Source organism: Prionailurus viverrinus, chromosome B1 (assembly GCF_022837055.1).
Source record: "Prionailurus viverrinus isolate Anna chromosome B1, UM_Priviv_1.0, whole genome shotgun sequence".
NCBI lineage: Eukaryota > Metazoa > Chordata > Mammalia > Carnivora > Felidae > Prionailurus > Prionailurus viverrinus.
In genome coordinates, this window is record NC_062564.1 from 95,724,532 (window position 1) to 95,746,149 (window position 21,618).

Genomic DNA, 21,618 nt, shown 5'->3' on the forward strand with positions numbered 1-21,618 from the left:
TCTGCCCCTGCCCCCCCCCTACTCTCTCTCTCTCTCTCTCTCTTTCTCTCTCTCTCAAAAAATAAACATTAAAAATTTTTTAAATCCTTATTTTTTGAATAAGATATTTTGAAATACCTTCCTTAAATCCTCATTTATTCTGTTCTGTTTTACATTATTCATACACCATTTTAAATTTCTGAAGGACAGAAGGTATGATTTATCCATCTTTCTAACCTTCAAGGCCTCATGCATACTAGGTGCTCAACTAAAGATTATTGAGTGAATAAATGAATACATATTACTTTGTAATCTGAAAAACATTTGATAATTGTTTTAGTCAGCCTGGGATGCCATAATAAAATACCATACATAGGGTGGCTTAAATGAAAGAAATTTATTTCTCAGAGTCTGGAGGCTAGAAGTGCAACATCAAGATGCTGGCAAGGTAGGTTTCATTCTGAGGCTTCTGCTCTGGGCGGAGTCGTAAGTGGCCATCACTTCCCTGTGTGCTCACATGACTTGATCTTTGTGTGCAACATAGAATGAGGACAGGAGATTTCTCTCTTTCCCTTTTAGAAGGGCACTGTTGGGGGAAATTACTAAGAGGATATGACCACCAGATGACCCATGAGCTAGACCCAGGCAACTGAAGGCTCCCACCCTCTCCCCTCTACTTGGAATGTATGTTCTGCCCACCATTCCCACAGTAGGAACCAGCTTCAAAGATACAACCTTGAGAAAATAATATATTTCTGAGACCATCTTGACTGAATACATAACTGCACTCAATTAAGGCTTCTATATAAACTGTTAAGATTCTGGTGGATGGGTGCCTAAGATAAGCTTGTGGCCTTGTCTTATGGCTGCAAGATAAGCCTCATAGATAGGTTCCCTTGATTATTAAAACTGCTACCTTCCAATCTGGATGGTCTGCCTCTTTCTTCAGTCTCTCCTCGCCCTCTGTGTCGAGGGTCCAATTTATAAACTGACAGGCTTTAATCTCACACAAGGACCCCATACTCATAACATAATCTAATCCTAATTACATCCCAAAGTTCTCATCTTTAGACACTATCACGTGTGGAGTTAGGGCCTCAACATTCCTGTCTTGAGAGAACACAGTTCTACCCACAGCAATAATATATTCATAAAGCTACACACATGCGTGCATTTCTGCACGCACATGCACACATTTGACTGTTCCCACTTAATTCTTCCCTTTACTCTATACATCTTTTTCAAACAAATACTAGAGGTCTAAGGCAATTCTGCTTGTATTTGGGACTTGAGATAAAAGAACTGTGGTGAAAGCCCTAGCTTTGTCTACAAGCTGAGACTCAAGGGGTGCTGCCTCTAACGCATTAATTAAAATCTCCAGTGCTCTGAGAAAGTGATTTATTGCCATACAAATGAGTTGTTCTTTGAATTTCATGTTTAAAATACAACATCATGTTTTAAAATGTTAATCCTAGCAGAATAAACTTTCTGAGCATTGTTTGGTCTATGTCTTATGTAGCAGCCACCCTTACATCTGTTCAAACCTGGCTATAGTCACATTTCATGATAAACCAAAGCCTTAAAGCCATCTACACATCTTCATCCTTTAGTGATTAGTCTTAACTGCTTCCTCCAACAAGATTTGGAGAAAAGTGACCAAAATGATTTCCAAAAACTAAGATAAAACCATAGGACTATGGACTCTAAGAGCTAGCTGTTCAAAGTAATTATGGTAGAAATAATAACTAATTGGACTTTGGTGCTTTTACAGTTTATAAAGCACTTTCAGGGTTTATCAATTGTATTTATAGTCCAAATTGCTACCCTTTCCATGCATTTCTCTCTATAAAGTTCCAAATAAATGCTAAACCAACTTGTTTGGAAAATTTCCAGAGACTGAGAATTCATTACCTTACACAGCCATTCATTCCTTACTTTAGAGGGCTTTAGTTATTAAAATGCTCCACGTTATGATCCTAATCAAATTCCCAGCTACCTCCACTCCTTGTTCCTATTTCTGGCCACTGAGTCTCACAAAATATGCATAACCTCTAGCCCTTTGACACCCTTTTATCTTCCTATCACCAGATTTGGAAAACATAATTCTTTCCTGTAATTACTGATAATAATAACAATGGCTAACATTTATTCAGTCTTACGGTATGACAAGAAATTGGTATTCTGAACACCCAATTTCCAACATGGTGGAACCAACAAGCAAATCTCAGTGTGTCAGAACCTAACTCAATTCTGACACTTTCTATCCAGAGACAGCATCAGATTCCACAGGTAAAGAGTTCGGTCCTATAAGACCGCACATACACACACCAGATGCCAGTTGCAAGCCCAGGTTGTCACCTATACTTCTGACTGGTCACAAATCAGAGGTTCCCAGGACCTTTTGCTCAAGTTCAATTAGTTGTGTAGAGTGGCTCAAGAACTCAGAGAGACATTTTATCCACTAGATCACTGGTTTAATACAAAAGGATATATATAATTCATCAACAGCCAGATAGAAGAGCCATATAGGACAAAGTAAGCAGGAAGAACCCAGACCTTCCATGTTCTCTCTCAGAGTGAGTCATTCTCCCCAAATCTCCATATGTTCACCCACCCAGAAGCTCTCAGAACTCAGTCCTTTTGGGTTTTTATGGAGGCTTCCTTACACAGGCATGATTGATCAAATCATTGGCCATTGGTGATTGATTCAATCTCCAGTCTCTCTCCCCCCCCCAAAAGGTTGAAGAGTAGGACTGAAAGTTCCAGCCCTCTAATCACTTGGCTTGTTTTCTTGGCAACCAGACGCCAACCTCAGGTGCTTTCAAAAGTCGCCTCATGGGGCGCCTGAGTGGCTCAGTCGGTTGAGCGTCTGACTTCAGCTCAGGTCATGATCTCACGGTCTGTGAGTTCGAGCCCCGCTTCGAGCCCCGCGTTGGGCTCTGTGCTGACAGCTCAGAGCCTGGAGCCTGTTTCGGATTCTGTGTCTCCCCCTCTCTCTGCCCCTCCCCCACTCGCACTCTGTCTCTCTCTGTCTCAAAAAAATAAATAAAAACATTAAAAAAATTTTTTAAAAAGTAGCCTCATTCACATAACAAAAGACAATATTTATCACTCTCAACCCTTCAGAAATTCCAAGGGTTTTGGTTGCCATGAACCAGGAACTGTGAGCAAGGACCAAATATATATGAAAAATATATTTTGGTCCTCTGAATGACCAAATATATATTCTTTACAAGTCATAATATTGCAAACAGACTCTGTTTGAATACTTTATTTATATTAAGTTACTTATATTAACTTATTTGAATTCTTAGAGCAACACTCTGAGGGATGTATTATTATGATACTCAGAAGGCACACAGAAAGATGCCTGCCAGCACAGAGCTCACAAGTGCCAAAGCCGTGATTGGGACCCAGGCTTCAGACTCCAGAGCCTTCACCCTTACCGTCTAGGCTTTGATGGTTTCCTACCACTCTCTTTTTTCTCCTTAGCACATGAGTTAGTCTGTCTTTTATGTCCCCATGAGTTTAGGATGAGCTGTTTCCAACCTATCAGTCAATGTGGTAGGCTTCAAAGGCCCATATAAGAAGTGCTATTACTGAAGACAAGCTTGAGGTTTGCTGATGCTAGAAATTCTACTCCAGACACTTAAAACTAGACTTGCTAGAAGGGAGAGAAGGAAGACTAGGGTTTCAATATTTTTTAAGTCTCTTCAAGTGATTTTAATGTGCCCTCAGTGATCCAGGGCAAAGATTCATAAGCTTTAGTGTTCACAGAAATCATCTCAAATTCTGATTCAGGAACATAGCTTGGGGCTCAGAAACTGACATTTTCATCAGGACCCAGCCCAAGCAGTTCTGATTCAGAAGGCACAGAATTAGACAATTTTTATTCTCTCACACCACTCCAACACGCCATAAGTGAAGACATCTGAGAAATGGGCAAATATTTCCTACATCATCAACATGTTCAGGACCACAGTTCAAATTCACTTCCTTATCTCCTCCTCGTCCTCCATTACTCAGTCCCCACATAAGCACTTGATGGATACAGACATCAGGTACCCAATGTATCCCAATTATGCAGACATTATTGAAGGCAAGTTCACCTGAGGTGGGTACAACAGCCTACACTGAAAATACAAAAGATGCACTTTTGAAAAATATTTACAGCAGGATATCTTTTAACTGTTCTTAACAGATCATCATTATGTACACACATCTTTTCACATTCCATACAATATTTTTATATAAATAAAATCTGCTGACTTCCAGTCAATTCAACAAACATATTTAGTGCACCTGCTAAGCTCCAGACACTATGTTAAGGGGACATAGGGGGAGGAGAGAACGATAATAACAAAAATGAATGAAACATCATCCCTGCCTTCAAAATACTCGTGTTCCTGGACTGACCCAACTCTTCATCACAGCCAGCCAGAGGGATGATGCTCCAGATGACCAGAACCCCAAGTGCAGTTCTCACCATCACAGCTCTGTTCATAGTCAGGGAATTGTAATCATTTACATTATCCCCATCCTAACACTCACTGCTTCCAGAAGTGTTCCAAGAGCTGATTCCCTCTTGGCTTTTTTCTCCTGTATTCATATCTTCATTCATTTATCAGACGAACATTGTACTTCTAGCCCTTCTTTTTATGTATGGACTCAGACATAACCTGGATTCACCCATGAACTCCACCGATCTCTCTTCACTCTTGGCATATCTCAACCCAATATAGTTTACAGTCTACCAAGAGACATGTGCAGACATATCCACAATTAATCATAAGACAGAATGTATTAAATGTTATAAGGAAAACAGACAAACAAGCAAAATGCCATCACAGCATAATAGAGAGAAGGATGATTTCTGGCTAGGATGGCAGAAGGCAGCTTCATGGAAATGTGATGTTTGTGATTTGTCTTAAAGAAAAAGGAAGAAGTTATCAAGAATTAAAAGAAATCTAGATTAGGGGAAAAGAGTGAATGGGTAGGGGGGAAATTTAGGACATTACCAGGTTAAAGAAATAAATTGGGGTAACAGAGAGGTGACTAGCAATGGCTCAAAAGTGGGTTGGAAAGAATATGTGTATGGCCTTGAATTCCATGAAAAAGAATTTGGACTTTATGTCCTATGGAGTGATTATCACAGGTCTTTCAGTAAGGATGCAATAGAAAAAGCTATACTTTAAGAACAATACATTGGCTGCCACTTAAAGCATAAATGGGAATTGGAGGAGGTTACTAAGAAACAAATCATTAAAAATCATTTGAACCATTAGATATTTATTCTCCTCAGAAGTGAGCTAGATAATGTCCATTTGTCCTCAAGGCCACTTTCCAAGATTATCCATCTGCTCTCTCACCTAGGACACTGACTGAATCACCATCTCCCTTTATGTCTGGATTTCTATTAGTTTAGCCAATGATGAAGACCCACAGGAGGTCTGGGGGAAGCAGGAGAGTGAGCTTGAAGTGTAGACTTCCTCAACCTCCCTCCACTATGAGGTTACCTAGGGCAGGCTGTGACCTGTCCTAACATAAGGTCACAGCTCCTGTCAGCCAGTCTGCTCCATGACCACCCCCCCATACCCTAAGACCAGGAAGCTGCTCTCTCTCCTTATCCCTTCAGTCCTAGGTGATAACAGCAGCCACCCAGGAGCCCTGAAGTACCATATTATCTCTGATGGTTTTCCTGTACTGTGCCCATACCTTAGCAAATAAATGTTTTATCAAACTTTCCTCCATATACTTCTCACACTCACTTACTTTCAGGAAGCCATTGGTGTCTTGCCAGGGCCCTGACTGGTGCAGGAGCCACTAAGCGTCCCTGAGCCAGGGTGTTGGCCAAGAGCATAGAAACGCAAGAGTGGTGCTCCTAAGGGCACAAACCTAAAAGCTTCTTCCTTGCTGAGGAGATAATAGCTATGGTAATCCAGTCATGATATCTTAGTTAATTCATCCATTTTAGATTGATGATGCAATCACAAAACATTTCTGAAACTCAATCCATGTCTGCAAAGAAAGGGATTTTAGTTATGATGTGGATTCATGATCAAGCAATTTGCTGTAGAGGCAAGAGGGTACACAGACTTTAAGTCAGACCAGCATAGCTTGCAGATACAGCAGTCCAGGGCTAAGTAACTGCCATCACAAGAATGAGGCTTCCTTTAACACGGTGTGACTGTTTATATAATGTATGCGAAAGCTGGCTTGAAGAGGAAAGCACTGAGAAAAGGAAGCCTGAGATGCTGAAGCTGCAGTTCTTTGAGCAGAATTGTAGGAGAGAATGTTTGGAGTCTTCTGTGTGGGTCTATATAGCAGTCTATTCAAACAGATCAGATAATACCTAAAGGGCAGGTGGCTTATTTGTTCTAAATGCAGCAAGAGGTAATGGCATGCTTAAGTCATTTCTGCAGCAGCCTGTAATTTCACAAGTGCTCAAACATTTCCTTTGACAGCTGTGCTGTGCGTTCATTATGTTGTCAATGTGAGTTCTATAAAGGAGAGAATGCCTGGTAGGAGAAGAGCTGGGGGGAGCAAGTGTTCAATGTTTTTTATCTCTCCAATTGGTTTAAAGCAATCAAGTAAGGCAAGAATCCTCTTTCCTGGAAATATTCAAATTGCCCATTTCACACACTATTCTATCTTTTATAGAAAGATAAAGTTAATCTTCCATGATTTACTTGAAGTTAGCGATTGCAAGTATCTACATTTTGACCAGCCTTATCACATTCTCTGGGAATATACTTAGAGTGGGAGAGAAAATTGAATGGCCATGGGGAGAGGGATGTAGAATTTAAAACACACACATGCGTGCACGCACGCGCGTGCAATTCATGTAAATCATGGAAAAAGTAGTTTAAGAAAAATTGAAAAATAAAAGTAACTTTTCAGGTTTGAATTACATGGGAAAAGGGGATTTCTTTTTCTTTCAGAAAGAAAACATGATAAATATCATACAAAAGAAAACAGAAGGTAGGGAATTGTTTTCCTCTCCCATGAGCCCTTGACCCTGATTAAAGCAGCCTAAGAGATGTGATTCTGACAGATGCCAGTGTCCCTGTCTTTGACTCCTTAAGTCCCTTTCTTTCTCAATCAGCACTGCTCTCCTATGGAGAACTAAGGAAGCGAAGACCACAGAGAACCAAGCAAAACCTCTTTATTATGCCTCCTTCCAGCCTCAGCTGTGAGTGCTTCCAGCTGATGACAGAAGTGAAAAGTGGCAATAAAAGTAAAGTAGGTCTATCTATAACACCAACCAATTAGAGAAAGACAGAATATTTCCTTCAAATTCATCAAATGTGAATCACCTTAATAACAAAAGCACACTGGACTTCAGCTTCCTATCCAGCAGATGACAGTATACCAAGTTAAGTTGTTGTTCTTCTTTTTGTGCTCTGACTAGCCTGTTAAAATAGTTCCATCAATTGACCTAATTTTGTTCACCTCTATTCAACTTTACACTGTGCGATTGGTTCATAACTCCGACTGATTGAAAGGTATCCACAGCAGCTGGTTACTCTATTTGAAGCTGGCATATCTTTTTTCCATGTTTCTTTTTGTTTTGTTTGGCCTTACTTTGATACCAAGGCAGTCTCATGGCCCTTGATATTTTAAACATTTTAATAAGTGGACTTTCACCAAGGCCCCACATCCAGAAGATTTTACAGATTTTAAAGAGTCAGCTTATTCCATGTTTTCCTTGTTTATTAATGGTAACTGCCTTAATCAGTGCTAATTAAAAATATATGACTTCTGATATTAGTCTAATGTAAACTAATTTGGGGGTTTCTAATGGGATAAAATAAATACACTAAATTAAACTAAAATTAAACAAATTGATAGTTTGAATGGAAAGTGGAGAATATATATATATATATATATATATATATATATATATATATATATATATAGGCAGGCTCCGGGCCCAGAATGGAGCCTAACATGAGTCTTGAACTCACGACCCTAAGATCAAGACCTGAGCTGAGATCAAGAAGCAGACGCTTAACCAACTGAACAACCCAGGCACTCCAGAATTAGGACATCCCATCAACAAATATTTACTGAATTGTTCAAGTATATTGCACTGTGATAGCACATGGTTCCCATTTTTAGGAATGTACAATCTGATGGAGCAAGATATAGATGTCTCTCCCCCAAGATTTCTGATTGTGTACAATTAAGTGGCAAATGGGCCCCATAATTTGAGAGGAAAAGTGTAATATATAGCAAGAGAAACTAGATATAAGTTAATATTTATTAAGTATTTAATAAGAGTCAAACATTCTTATCACTTTATAGTCCATGTGGTAGGTGCTATCATTCATACTTCTTACAGGTGAGGATACTGTAGAAAGGTTCAGAAACTTGCTAAAGGCCATATAGCAAGTAAGTGGAATTTACTGGTGTCAGAGCCTGCATGTGTTAACTATTTAGTAGATAAACATATACGGTGCCTTAAAAGAAGAGATTTCCATTTTAAACAGAACAAAAATGACATTGTATCTAAACAGAACAAAGTCTTTAAGGAAAATTGTAAAGAAATACCTGGGGAGGAAAAAAAAAAAAAAAAGAAACACCTGGCAGTGGGGGTTATTTCCACTATTCCAATAATTTCCTGTTCGACCTCTGCTAAGAGTCATAAAATATCAGAAAGAGATGAGGAAAGAGTGAGGAGCCTAGCCAAGTAGAGAGAGAACTGTCTGCAAGCAGAAGGTTTAAAGGAAAGACACGTCGGTAACAGCTGACCCTATTTTATATTTATAATCTTTGGACTAGCCAGATTGTAAAATTCTGTCATTCTCTAATCTTGGTGACCATACAGTGAATCAGAAAATATACATAAATGGAATATGCCCAATAAATACAAAATTGTATTCCTTTGTATTTTTTCAGTAAACACATTTTTGAGAGCTGAATTTATATTTGCATTCCATTAGATAATATTGATACAGTAATGAACAAAAAAGACACAGGGTTTTTGGGTATGGAGCCTACAGATAAGCAGGGAAAACATTAAACAGCTACAAAAAAATTTGTGATAAAAGGCATGAAGAGTTATGGTATACTTGAAAGCATCTAACAACGTCTTCTCAGGGAAGGTGTATATTTGAGGAACTTAAAGATCCTTAGAGAGTGAATGGCAGAAAGTGACACAGAGGGTGTGACATGAGTTTGAAATGGCTGGGAAGGACCAGATTATGTAAGGTCATATAGATCATGCTGAATATTTTCCTTTTTATCTGTAAGGCATAAGAAAGACATACAAATGTTTTCACATGAAATAATAAGATTTATATCTTTAAAAGATGATCCCAGATATCTGGAGAGAAAATTAAAAATGCTCTTAAGTAGTTCATGGAAAGGATGATGGTTTAGATTCGTACAATGACAATGGAAGTGAAAAGATATGGTCATATTCAAGAAATATTTAGGCAATGAAATTGTCAATACTTGGAGACTGATTATTTATGGAAGTATAGAGAGAGGAATGGATATATTAAGGGCATGCAAAGAACAATGGTGGATGATAGCAGTATTAGTAAGATAAGGAATCCTGGAAGAAGATTAAGGCTAGAGAGAAAATATTGCATTCTAGACTAGTTTTTGAGGTGCAAATAAAAGAGCTAAGTGAAGATAAAGAATAAAGCTGATAAGTATAAGGGTCTGGAGCTCAAAAGAAAAGTCACTGGAGATATAAATCTCAGCAGTAGCATGTGGTGGCAATTACAGCTGTAGAAATCAATAAGATTACCTAAGAGGAATGTGTGAAGAAGGGAAAGAAATTATACATTTTTTAAAAAGTGGTTTATTCTAAATGCCATAAATTCTAATATTTAAAGGAAACTTCAAGCATAGACAGAAAGGTAGCAAGACATTCAGGGTCATAGCAGCAAAGAAAAAAGAATGTTTCTAAGGAAAGGAGTAGAGATCTATCTCTAATAATGGTGACATACCAAGACAGGATTTCCATTCCATAGAAATCAAGTACTAACATGGGAAAAATATTAAAAATAGCAATTTCAGAGGTGCCTGGGTGGCTCAGTCGTTAAGCCTCCAACTCTTTTTTTTTTTACATTTTTTAAAAAATATAATTTATTGTCAAGCTAGCTAACATACAGCATATACAGTGTGCTCTTGGCTTCGTGAGTAGATTCCCATGATTCATCACTTACATACAACACCTAGTGCTCATCCCAACAAGTGCCTTCCTCAATGCCCATCACCCATTTCCGCCCCCCCAACCATCAACCTTCAGTTTGTTCTCTGTATTTGAGTCTGTTATGGTTTGCCTCCCTCTCTGTTTGAAACTATTTTTTCCCCTTCCCTTCCCCCATGGTCTTCTGTTAAGTTTCTCAGATTCCACATATGAGTGAAAACATATGATATCTGTCTTTCTCTGACTGACTTATTTCACTTAGCATAATACCCTCCAGTTCCATCCACATTGTTGCAATTGGAAAGATTTTATTCTTTCTCATCACCAAGTAGTTTTCCATTGTATATATAAATCACATCTTCTTTATTCATCAGTTGATGAACATTTGGGCTCTTTCCATAATTTGGCTATTGTTGATAGCACTGCTATAAACATGGGGGTACATGTGCCCCTATGAATCAGAACTCATGTATCCTTTGGATAAATTCCTAGTAATGCTATTGCTGGGTCGTAAGGTAGTTCTATTTTTAATTTTTTGAGGAACCTCCACGCTATTTTCCAGAGCAGCTGCACCAGTTTGCATTCCCACCAACCCTGCAAGGGTGTTCCCATTTATCCACATCCTTGCCAACATCTGTTGTTTCCGGAGTTGTTAATTTTAGCCATTTTGACCGGTGTGAGATGGTATCTCAATGTGGTTTTGATTTGTATTTCCCTGATGATGAGCAATGTTGAGCATCTTTTCATGTGTCTGTTGGCCATCTGGGTGTCTTATTTGGAAAAGTGTCTATTCATGTCTTCTGCCCATTTCTTCACTAGATTATTTGCTTTTGGGTGTTGAGTTTGAGAAGATATTTATAGATTTGGGATACTAACCCTTTATCCAACATATCATTTGCAAATATCTCTCCCATTCCATCAGTTGCCTTTTAGTTTTGTTGACTCTTTCCTCTGCTGTGCAGAAGCTTTTTATCTTGATAAGGTCCCAGTAGTTCATTTTTGCTTTTATTTCCCTTTCCTTCAGAGACGTGTCAAGCGAGAAATTGCTGCAGCTGAGGTCAAAGAGGTTGCTGCCTGTTGTTGCCCTACTCTAGGGTGTTGATGGCTTCCTGTCTCACATTTAGGTCTTTCATCCATTTTCAGTTTATTTTTGTTTATGGTGTAAGAAAGTGGTTCAGTTTCATTCTTCTGTATGTTACTGTCCAGTTCTCCCAGCACCATATGCTAAAGAGACTGTCTTTTTTTCCATTGGATACTCTTTCCTGCTTTGCCAAAAATCAACAAAAACAGGTCAACACCATGACATATCCTAGTGGAACTGGCAAAATACAAAGATAAAGAGAGAATTCTGAAAGCAGCCAGGGACAATGGGTCTTAACCTAAAAGGACAGACACAGAAGTGTAGTAGCAGACCTGTCCACTGAAACTTAGCATGACAAAAGTGAGCGGCAGGAAATATTCAAGGTGCTGAATTGGAAAAGTATGCAGCCAAGAATCCTTTATCCAACAAGGCTGTCATTCAGAATAGGAGAGATGTTTTTTCTTTTTTTCAATTTTAATTCCAGTGTTGTTAACAGTGTTATATTAGTTTCAGGTGTACATTATAGTTATTCAACACTTCCACACAATACCCAGTGCTCATCACAAGTGTCCTCCTTAACCCCCATCACCTATTTCACCCATTCCACCACCCACCACCTCTCTGGTAACCATCAGTTTATTCTCTGTAGTTAAGAGTCTGTTTTTAAATTTATCTCTTTTTTAATTTTTTTATTTGTTTTGTTTATTAAATTCCACACTAGTGAAATCATATGGTATTTGTCTTTCTCCGACTGACTTATTTCACTAAACATTATATTCTCTAGCTCCATCCATGTTGCTCATAATAAATAGCAAGATTTCATTATTTTTGACGGTTGAGAAATATTCTGTTATATATATAGGTGTGTGTGTGTGTGTGTGTGTGTGTGTATGCACACACACATCTTTTTTTTAAAATATAATCCTTTAAAAAATTTTTTTTAATGTTTCTTTTTGAGAGAGAGACAGAGCATGAGCAGGGGAGGGGTACAGAGAGAAGGAGACATAGAATCTGAAACAGGCTCCAGGATCTGAACTGTCAGCACAGAGCCTGACACAGGGCTCAGACTCGTGAACCACCAGATCATGACCTGAGCCAAAGTTGGACACTTAACTGACTGAGCCACTCAGGCACCCATATACCACATCTTCTTTATCCATTCATCTTTTGATAGAAATTTGGGCTGCTTCCATAATTTGGCTATTGTAAATAATGCTGTCATAAACAAAGGAGTGCATGTATCCTTTTGAATTAGTGTGTTCATATTCTTTGGGCCAACACCCAGTAGTGGAATTGCTGGATTGTAGGATAGTTCTATTTTTAACTTTTTGAGAAACCTCCATACTGTTTCTGCAGTGGCTGCACCACTTTGCATTCCCACCTAAAAATTCCTCCTTTAAAGAAAGCATCAGGCCCAAGTGACTTCACTGATGAATTTTACCAAACATTTCAGGAAGAAATAATACCAATTCAAATAATAACAATACAAAATCATTCAGCAAACAGACAAGGAGACTCATTCATTTTTTTAGGCCATTATTATTCTGCCAAATTCATGATAACAAAAAAACTACAGCCCAATATCCACCATTAAAATGGATGCAAATATCCTTAACAAAATATTTGTAAATTTAACCCAACAAAATATAATACCCACTCACAATAAAAATCCTTAATAAACTAAGAATTGAAAACTTTCTCAACCTAATAAAGAGCATTTATGAAAAACTAATAGCCCACAAGAATCTGACCCAGTGAGTCTGGGTAGGACACAGAGATATGCATCTTTGTTAGTCCCCGGGTGATTCTGGTACAGGTGGTCCATTAAGAAGGAAAGCCCTCAGAAAGACTGATTTTTCTCAGAAGGCCGAGCAAGTAGATAATGTCATTAAGGGACACCCAAGGTGTCCCTTAGAGGATCAGGCCATAGTCTCCATTTGGGAGGATGTTACAACTCTGGCCTCACAAGGCCAGAGCTAAATAAGGACATACAAAGCCATATGTAAGTAACAAAATGACCCTTCCAAACTAAGAAACCAATAGCCAGTCAGTGAACACGTGGCAGAGTATGTACGATCGATCAGTCAGGTTGAAGAGAACAACTAAGAATAAGAAGTGAATCCTGAGATGGCAGCAAAAAAACAAGGTTGGGGTGGAAGGGCCAAAATCAAGAAAAGGAATGGCCTGGTAGATGGTAGGGAAGTAGATTAATTAGATGAAGATATACAATTATAGTAGTATTTTAAAAATATTATTTGTACAGGACATGTCAACTTCATTATCTTATACTATATTCATACTAGTCCCAATTATCTCATTAAAAAAAAATAATCCTAATAATCTCCTCTTCCAAATAAGGAAACAAGACTGAAAAGGATTAAATTGCTTACCACATCACTTAGCTGGTCAGTAGGGAGCCCAGGAATAACTCCAGCTCCTCTGACTGGGATCCAGGGCACTGTCCAATCCACCATATGCTGGTGGAGGTGTGAGTGCGACCTATGGAGACAAACAGAGACAGGACAAAGGAACTCCAACCCTAAAGATCAGTGAACATACCTCTCTGCAGGTTCTACTCTTTTATCAGTGAGAAAAAACGCTGGGGTCTATACGTGAAAACATCTAAAAGCCACTAGGTGTTTTAAAAGCTATTAGAATTTCTGGTGAAAATGGAAGTCTGTGGTACTTTTTAGGAATTGGTTTCAGAGACTTCTCAGATGAAACCGTTTTGCCCCCTGTTGATGCATCATTCTGCACCTCACTGCAGTGCCTTATCTGCCTATATTTTAAGACTATATTCTGTAATCATTCTACAGGACAACAGGAGGTTTCCACTTCTCAACTCCACAGTAACAACCCTACAGTGTTAGCTGCTAAGTTTAAGCCACTTGAGATGCCTCGCTTGGCAAGCAAGAACAAATTGAATAAGTATGATTTAGAACTAGAGTCTTAATTATAGTATTGCGTACCTGAGGTAATTATTCACATGATGTAGTGGTGCTTGAGACTATTATTTGTGATCGACTCAATTAATGCAATTTGGCCTGGCCCACAAGTGAAGTCAATTACCTGACAATCACAAGAGTCTCTTGATAGTTTCGAACTGTTCCAAAAACAGCTTCATGCACTATGGATAGGTTAACTATACATATATAGGTACATATAATATATATTTATTATAATATATAATGTATATTATACATACTTATGAATATATGCTATAAATCTTTTTTAATGTATATATTAAATGCATATAAGTCTTTTTTTTGCATTTGTCTATCCCTTTATGGAAAAACCACTCTCAATCCAAGTCCCTGAGATATCAAAATCAGTATTCTGTCATAACATTTTTCTGAAATGTTTGTATTAAGCTTCATGCAGACTTGAAATGAACATAAGTAACCACGCTAAACCAATCACTCAATGCTAGCCACTGAGTGGTGCTGGGAAATAAACAGAGGGCCAGCATTCACACCGTACTGGTCACAGGCCTTCAACAAACTGGGCAGAGTATAATGAGACACGTCGTAACTTTTCACTTAAATAACAAGATGAGGAAGATGATTCGAATAGAGTTAGTTATCTCAATCATTTAAAGCCATCTTCTGGGTGGCTCACTCGGTTAAATCCGACTTTGGCTCAGGTCATGATCTTATGGTTCATCGGTTAGAGACCCAGGTGGGGCCCTGTGGTGACAGCTCAACATCTGGAGCCTGCTTCAGATTCTGTGTTTCACTCTCTCTCTGCCCCTCCCCTGTTCACTCTGTCTCTCTGTCCCTCAAAAATAAACACTAAAACAATTTTTTTTAAAAAGCCATCATCTAGCTATGCCTACATAAGGAAACAACACTGACCAAATGTTTAAGTTTTCCTTCTGAATTATAACAATGTGATCAGCTTAATTCTAATGCCAGATAATGCTGTCAGAATTAAACTACAGAAATTATTCCTCGATATGGTGATTGCAACATAACATCATTAATGAAACATTCAAAATTCAGCTACTGGAAAAAAAAACATATAAAATGTCTCATTTCTCTCATCCACTTCTAAGATACATAGCACTATATGTATCTTGTATTATAGGGGCATGAAGATCCATGCCTATAGCTGACTTGGCATAAACTCCTTGAACCAGGCAGAGAAGAACAGCAACAATACTGACTCCATTTATTCAGCATCTACTCAGTATCAACCACTTTGCTAAGCACTTTTCATGCAATATTAATTCAATTCACTCAATCTACTGAGGTAACACTGTTATTCTCTCCATTTTCTTATGTTGGAGGTAAGGGGGGTCACACCAGGTAACTAACCCAAGCTCACTGAACTAGTAGTGACAGAACTTTGATTCTAAACAGGCCTGTCTCCAGCTATGAATACTACTTCATGATACCCATGGAACAGGCTGTACACACTATCCCCAGCTGGTCACCTTAGAGACCTTCTGGTCCAATGCCTATTTATGTTCATAGGGAAGAATACAGGGGACCAGAGACAGGCCATGTTATTAGATGGAACTGAAACTCAGGCCAATTGTTTCCGCTTTTGCTTTTTAAATGACAAAAGATGATTATAAGTTTCCTCCTCCTGTTAGTCTCCAACAAAAGTTTAGATATTCCGACAAATACTTTTGTTTCTTAATTAAATCAACTGCTTTCTCATTCCTATTATCACTGAAGTAGAACATTTAATAGAGTATTCACCATAGGTTTATTGTGAAGTTGTTCAATTTCTACCTTCTCTGTTATACCTTATAAGGCTTCACATTTATTTTTCTTAAGCTTCAGAACATATACCACAACCAGAAACCTTGCTCATAAGCAAAACACCTTCAGAAAACAAATCAGAATTCTCAAAACATGGTTAGGCTCACCTGCTTAGCGGGGGCTTAATCAAGGCCAAGGGAAAAAATCACCAAGCATTTAACAGCACTATTTTGAGGACTGACGAATGAGCCAAAATAAAAATTATTCTATTATTTAAGGTCAAACCAATCATTTGGCAAATATTTATTACTCAGCCTATTGTTTACATTTTTCATTTACTAATCATTCTTTAAAAATGCTTTTTAAAATGTTAAGGTATAGTTTCTAGGTGAATGAAACATAAAAATAATGGTCTTTAAAGAAATTGGGTATCATTATCTCAAACATACTATAGGCTACATAATCCTGGACAAAATTAAATCCTGGGCAAATAACATTTTTCAGTGCATTGATGGTATATGATAAAATAAGAAGAATCTAAAATAAACAACAAATGAAAAAGAACATTGACCTAAATGGAAATGATGAGCCATAAACAATCCAAAAGCCAAGTTTCCCAAGAATATAAATTTTTGTATGCCACTGACGTCAAGAAACTGAGCTTTGGAGCCCCTTACTTGAGAAAGGAACTAAACTTGACACTCTTGCATTGAGTCAAAAACCTGCAAAAGGATTATTAGAGAAGTCTCAGGAGACTGAGTCTTGGGGTCATTGTCATGAGAAGAAAGGTAAACCTGACACCCAGAGTAAATGAAGAACTTCAGAATGGATTAAAGCAGTCTCTGGCAGAGCCAGGACTAGGATAAGGCAAGAGAGGCACCTACGATACAAATTTAAGATGGCATACTTGCATGATTCTGAAGAGTAAGTGCCTCCTTAAATTCTGTACCCTAGATACTTGTCTTGCCCCACCCTGGTCCGAACCCTGGTCTCAGGTTGATATCATAGCTCTGGCTCTGCCAGAAGCAAATACAAATCTTCTGTGGACGAAGGAATTCCCAACTAAGGCCCTCAGAATTCTCACAGATGAGGTTCAGCCAAATCTGAGCTCACAAATACCACTAAACCCACAAGGAAACAAACATATGAATTAGAATCAGCAGAAACCACAACAAATATTTCCTTGGACAAACAAGGACTTTGGATATTGGAATTTCTGATAATTAATATAAATTATTTAAAAATATAAATTAATATTTAAAGACGCAAGACATGAAATGGAAAATGAGCTAGGTTATTAAAACAGTGTGGTATTGGCAAAAATACAGCCATACGGATTAGTGGAACAAAAAAGAGAATCCAAAAATAATTCTCATATTTGTGGTTAATTGATTTTCAACAAAGATACCAAATGGTGAAGAAGATAGTGTATTTAACAAATGTTACTGGGATGATTTGTTGCATATAAAAAAATTAATGTTTACCTCATACTACACATAAATATTAACTCAAAACAGATTATATACTTACACATAAGAGCTACAATTATAAAATTTCTAGAATTTTCTAAAAGAATTTTTCCTTGGATTAGATGAATATTTCTTAGATATGATATAAAAGGCATTATCTAGAGAAGAAAAAATATTGATAAATTAGGCTTCATCAAAATCAAAAGAAATTGCTAAGAAAAAGAATAAATTTGTTACAGATCCTGAGAAAATATGTGCAAATAATATATCTGATTAAGTAAATTTATATCTAGAATATAAGAGGAATTCATAGTACTCAGTGATAAAAGGTGTACAGCCCACTTTCTTAAAATGGGGGGAGAGATTTAAATGGACATTTCACAATGTGAATAGAAATGAAAGTATATGAATGACGAGTAAGAACATGAAAAGATGGTCAACATAATTAGTCATTAGGGAAATGCAAATTTAAACCATGATGGGATCTCACTGCACATCCACTAGAATAGCTAAAGTTAACAGACTCACAATACCAAATGTTGGCAAGGATGTGAGAGAACTGAAATCTTTATACATTCCCAATGAGAAGGTAAAATAATACAACTTTTTGGAAAAATGTTTGGCAGTTTCTTAAAAAGCTAAACATAAACTTATCACTTAACCCTAGGAGTTCCACACCTAGCTATCTACCAAAGAGAAATGAAAACATATACCTACACAAAGGCTTGTACATGAATAATCATAGGACCATTATTAATAATAACCCAAAACTGGGAAAAGCTCCAAATATTCATCAACTGATGACTGTATTAAAAAAAATATGGCATATCCAAACAATGGGCTTTTCCTCAGCAATAAAAGGGAACAAACGACTGATGCATGCAACAAGATAGATAAACCTCAAAAGCATCTTGCTACTTTAAAGAGGCCAGATACAAAAGACTACACATTGTATGGTTCCACTTTTAAGAAATTTCTAGGAAAAGCAAAACCATCAAGACAAAGTAGGACCATGGTTGCCTGGAGGTAGGTGTGGAAGTGGGGCCCTGCTCCAGATGGACATGAAGGAACTTGTTGAGCTGATGGCAATGTTCTACAAATGGATTGTGATGAATATTGCACAACAATATAATTTCCTCAAAATCGTCAAACTGCATGTTCACATTGGGTGAATTTTATAACATGTAAATCATGCCCCAATAGAGGTATTTTTAAAAATGAACAATCAACAATGACTATTTTTTTTAAATATATAAATTATTGAATAAAAATATAATAATAGTTCAATAATAGTCCAATAATATAATACTCCAATTTTAAAGTTCTACAGATGGAATATGGACTACAGATTAAACATTATATCAAATCTCCTGAATTGGATAATTGTACTATGGTCATGGAGCAGAATATCTTGTTCCTAGAAAAGGCATACTAATACATTAAGAATTAAATAGGCATGATACATGCAACCTTTCTTCAAATGGTTCAGAAAAAATAAATTGTGTGTATCTGTGTATATGTGTGTGTTGTGGGGATGGGGAGTGATAAAAAATAAAGCAAATGTTCTGCTATTATTACTAGTTTTTTTTAAATGTAAGTTTATTTCAACATAGAAAGTTTAAGGTTAGTCATTTGAAAAGACTACTAAAATACACAAACTTTAGTTACATAATTGATAAAAGTTTTTAAAACTGCAAATAAACAATATTAGAAATGAAAAGGAAGATTTATCCCAGGCAGAAATGAAAAAGGAAACAAGAACACAATAAAAAATTTATGTCAATAAATTGAAAACTTCCATAAAATTACTTTATTCCAGAAAGAAAAAGCCTTACTATTTCTATAATTATCAAGAAATAGATTCAGAAGTTAGATTTTTTTGGATTAATCTGCTTTGGATTCTATCTCCCTCTCTCTCTGCCACTCCCCTGCTCACGGTCTCTCACTGTCTCTCGAAAATGAATAAACATTAAAAAAAAAGTTTTTTAAGTTAAATTTTTTCATACAAAGAAACTGCCAGGCCCAAACTGTTTAACCAATAAATTTTACTAAATTTTCAAGGAACAAGTTATTCTAAAATGCTATGAACTCTTTCAGAGAACAGAAAAAGAGATATCACTTAGATAACTCATTTGTAAGGTTAACATAACCCTAATACCAAAACCAGACAAGGACAGAGAAAAATTTTAGTCCAACCTCACAAATGAATAAAGAAGAAAAATTAAATCGAGTATTGGAAAACTGAATACCATAGTACTTAAAAAATAATACATTAATACCAAATTCATTTTTTCCAAAAATGGGGAGAAAGTTTAATGTTAGAAAAGTTATGAATGTAAGATACCACATTTACATATTAAGAGAAAAACATAACTGTAATTTTAATAGACACAAAAGATGACTTGATAAATTTCAAACCTGTTTATAATTTTTAAATACACTTCGAAATGAAATAAAAAGAATACTCAATTAACAGTCATTCCAGCAAAAATCAATCTAAATAAACATTAGATATATTTCTTTTTTTTTTTTTCAACGTTTATTTATTTTTGGGACAGAGAGAGACAGAGCATGAACGGGGGAGGGGCAGAGAGAGAGGGAGACACAGAATCAGAAACAGGCTTCAGGCTCCGAGCCATCAGCCCAGAGCCCGACGCGGGGCTCGAACTCACGGACCGCGAGATCGTGACCTGGCTGAAGTCGGACGCTTAACCGACTGCGCCACCCAGGCGCCCCTAGATATATTTCTTTTTAAAGTAAGTGTGAAGATTAATCATTTCACAATGTGCACATATATCAAATCATCACATTGTACACTTTAAATATATACAATTGTGTCAATTATACTTCAATAAAGCTGGTAGAAATAGATTAGAACAATAAGTAAATAATAAGAAAGCAAGTACAAGGCAAATTATCCACTATTATCATTTTATTCAACATTATACTAATACATATGCTTACATACTAGATACTATACTTTTTAATACAGTTTGAGACAAACTGTCAGGTGGAAGAAACAGACAAGTCTAAGAAAGATAATGGAGGAAAAAACACAGGATGCATAAAACCAAACACTCTATAATGCCATTTTTGTAATGTTTAAAGACATGAAAAATAACAATATATTTTCAAAAGATGCATTGTCTTAAAATGAGAAAATGATAAACAGCAACTCAGAATAATGTTTTCTTCTATGTGGAATGTAGGAGTATGGGCATGGGAGGAGCCCACAGGAAGCTTCAGCAACATCTAACTCAGGATTGGGGGAGTAGGCTGGTTTTTTGTTAATTTGCTTGCATAGTTTACATATATATTGGGTATATTCTTTTGCATATATCAAATATGAAAATGTTTAGTCTCAAAAAAATCAAGGTCCAGCACCTGGATGGTTCAGCTGGTTAAGCATCTGACTCTTGATTTCAGCTATGGTCATGATTTTACCATCGTGAGATCAAGCCCCAGTCAGGATCACACTAGGCGTGGAACCTGCTTAAGATTCCCTCTCTCCCTCTCCCTCTGCCCTCCCCTGTACACTTAAAGGAAATCATGCCAAAAATCTAAAGAGGTTAATTTATTTACTTGCTATACTTAATTTCAAGTTCCTTTAAAAAAAAATTGATGTATAGGGACGTCTGGGTGGCTCAATTAAGTGTGCGACTTCGGCTCAGGTTATGATCTCACAGTTCGTGGGTTTGAGCCCCACATCGGGCTCTGTGCTGACAGCTCACAGCCTGGAGCCTGCCTCAGATTCTGTATCTCCCTCTCTCTCTGCCCCTCCCCCACTCACACCCTGCCTCTCTCTTTCTCTTTCTCTCAAAAATAAATAAACATTAAAAAAAATTTTAATTGATATATAGTTGATACACAATGTTACAGTAGTTTCAGGTATATAACATAGTGATTTGACAACTGTATACATTATGCTGTGCTTGCCCCAAGTGTAGCTACCATCCGTCACCATACAACACTGTTATAATACCATTGACTATATTCCCTATGCTGTACCTTTTATTCCTGTGATTTATTCATTCATAACTGGAAGTCTGTATCTCCTACTCCCCTTGACCCATTTTGCCCATCCTCCCCCCTCCCTCTTTGGCAACCACCAGTTTGTTCTCTGTTCAAGTTCCTTTTCATCAAATTTTTGTGGCAGTTTGTTTCCCTAGGACAGCCATGAGATTTCTAGCAGACAGGAGTTTATGCTCCTTTAAC

General features: G+C 37.2%; 1 long non-coding RNA gene across 1 annotated transcript in view; it reads right to left on the reverse strand.

Moving 5' to 3' along the window:
• The window catches only part of LOC125164542 (uncharacterized), a 96,440-nt gene extending 82,714 nt beyond the window's left edge, over positions 1 to 13,726 (reverse strand). Inside the window, exon 1 of the long non-coding RNA XR_007151801.1 lies at positions 13,616 to 13,726. This is a non-coding gene — a long non-coding RNA (uncharacterized LOC125164542). The remainder of the gene's footprint in view (positions 1 to 13,615) is intronic.
• Positions 13,727 to 21,618: the final 7,892 nt, after the last annotated feature.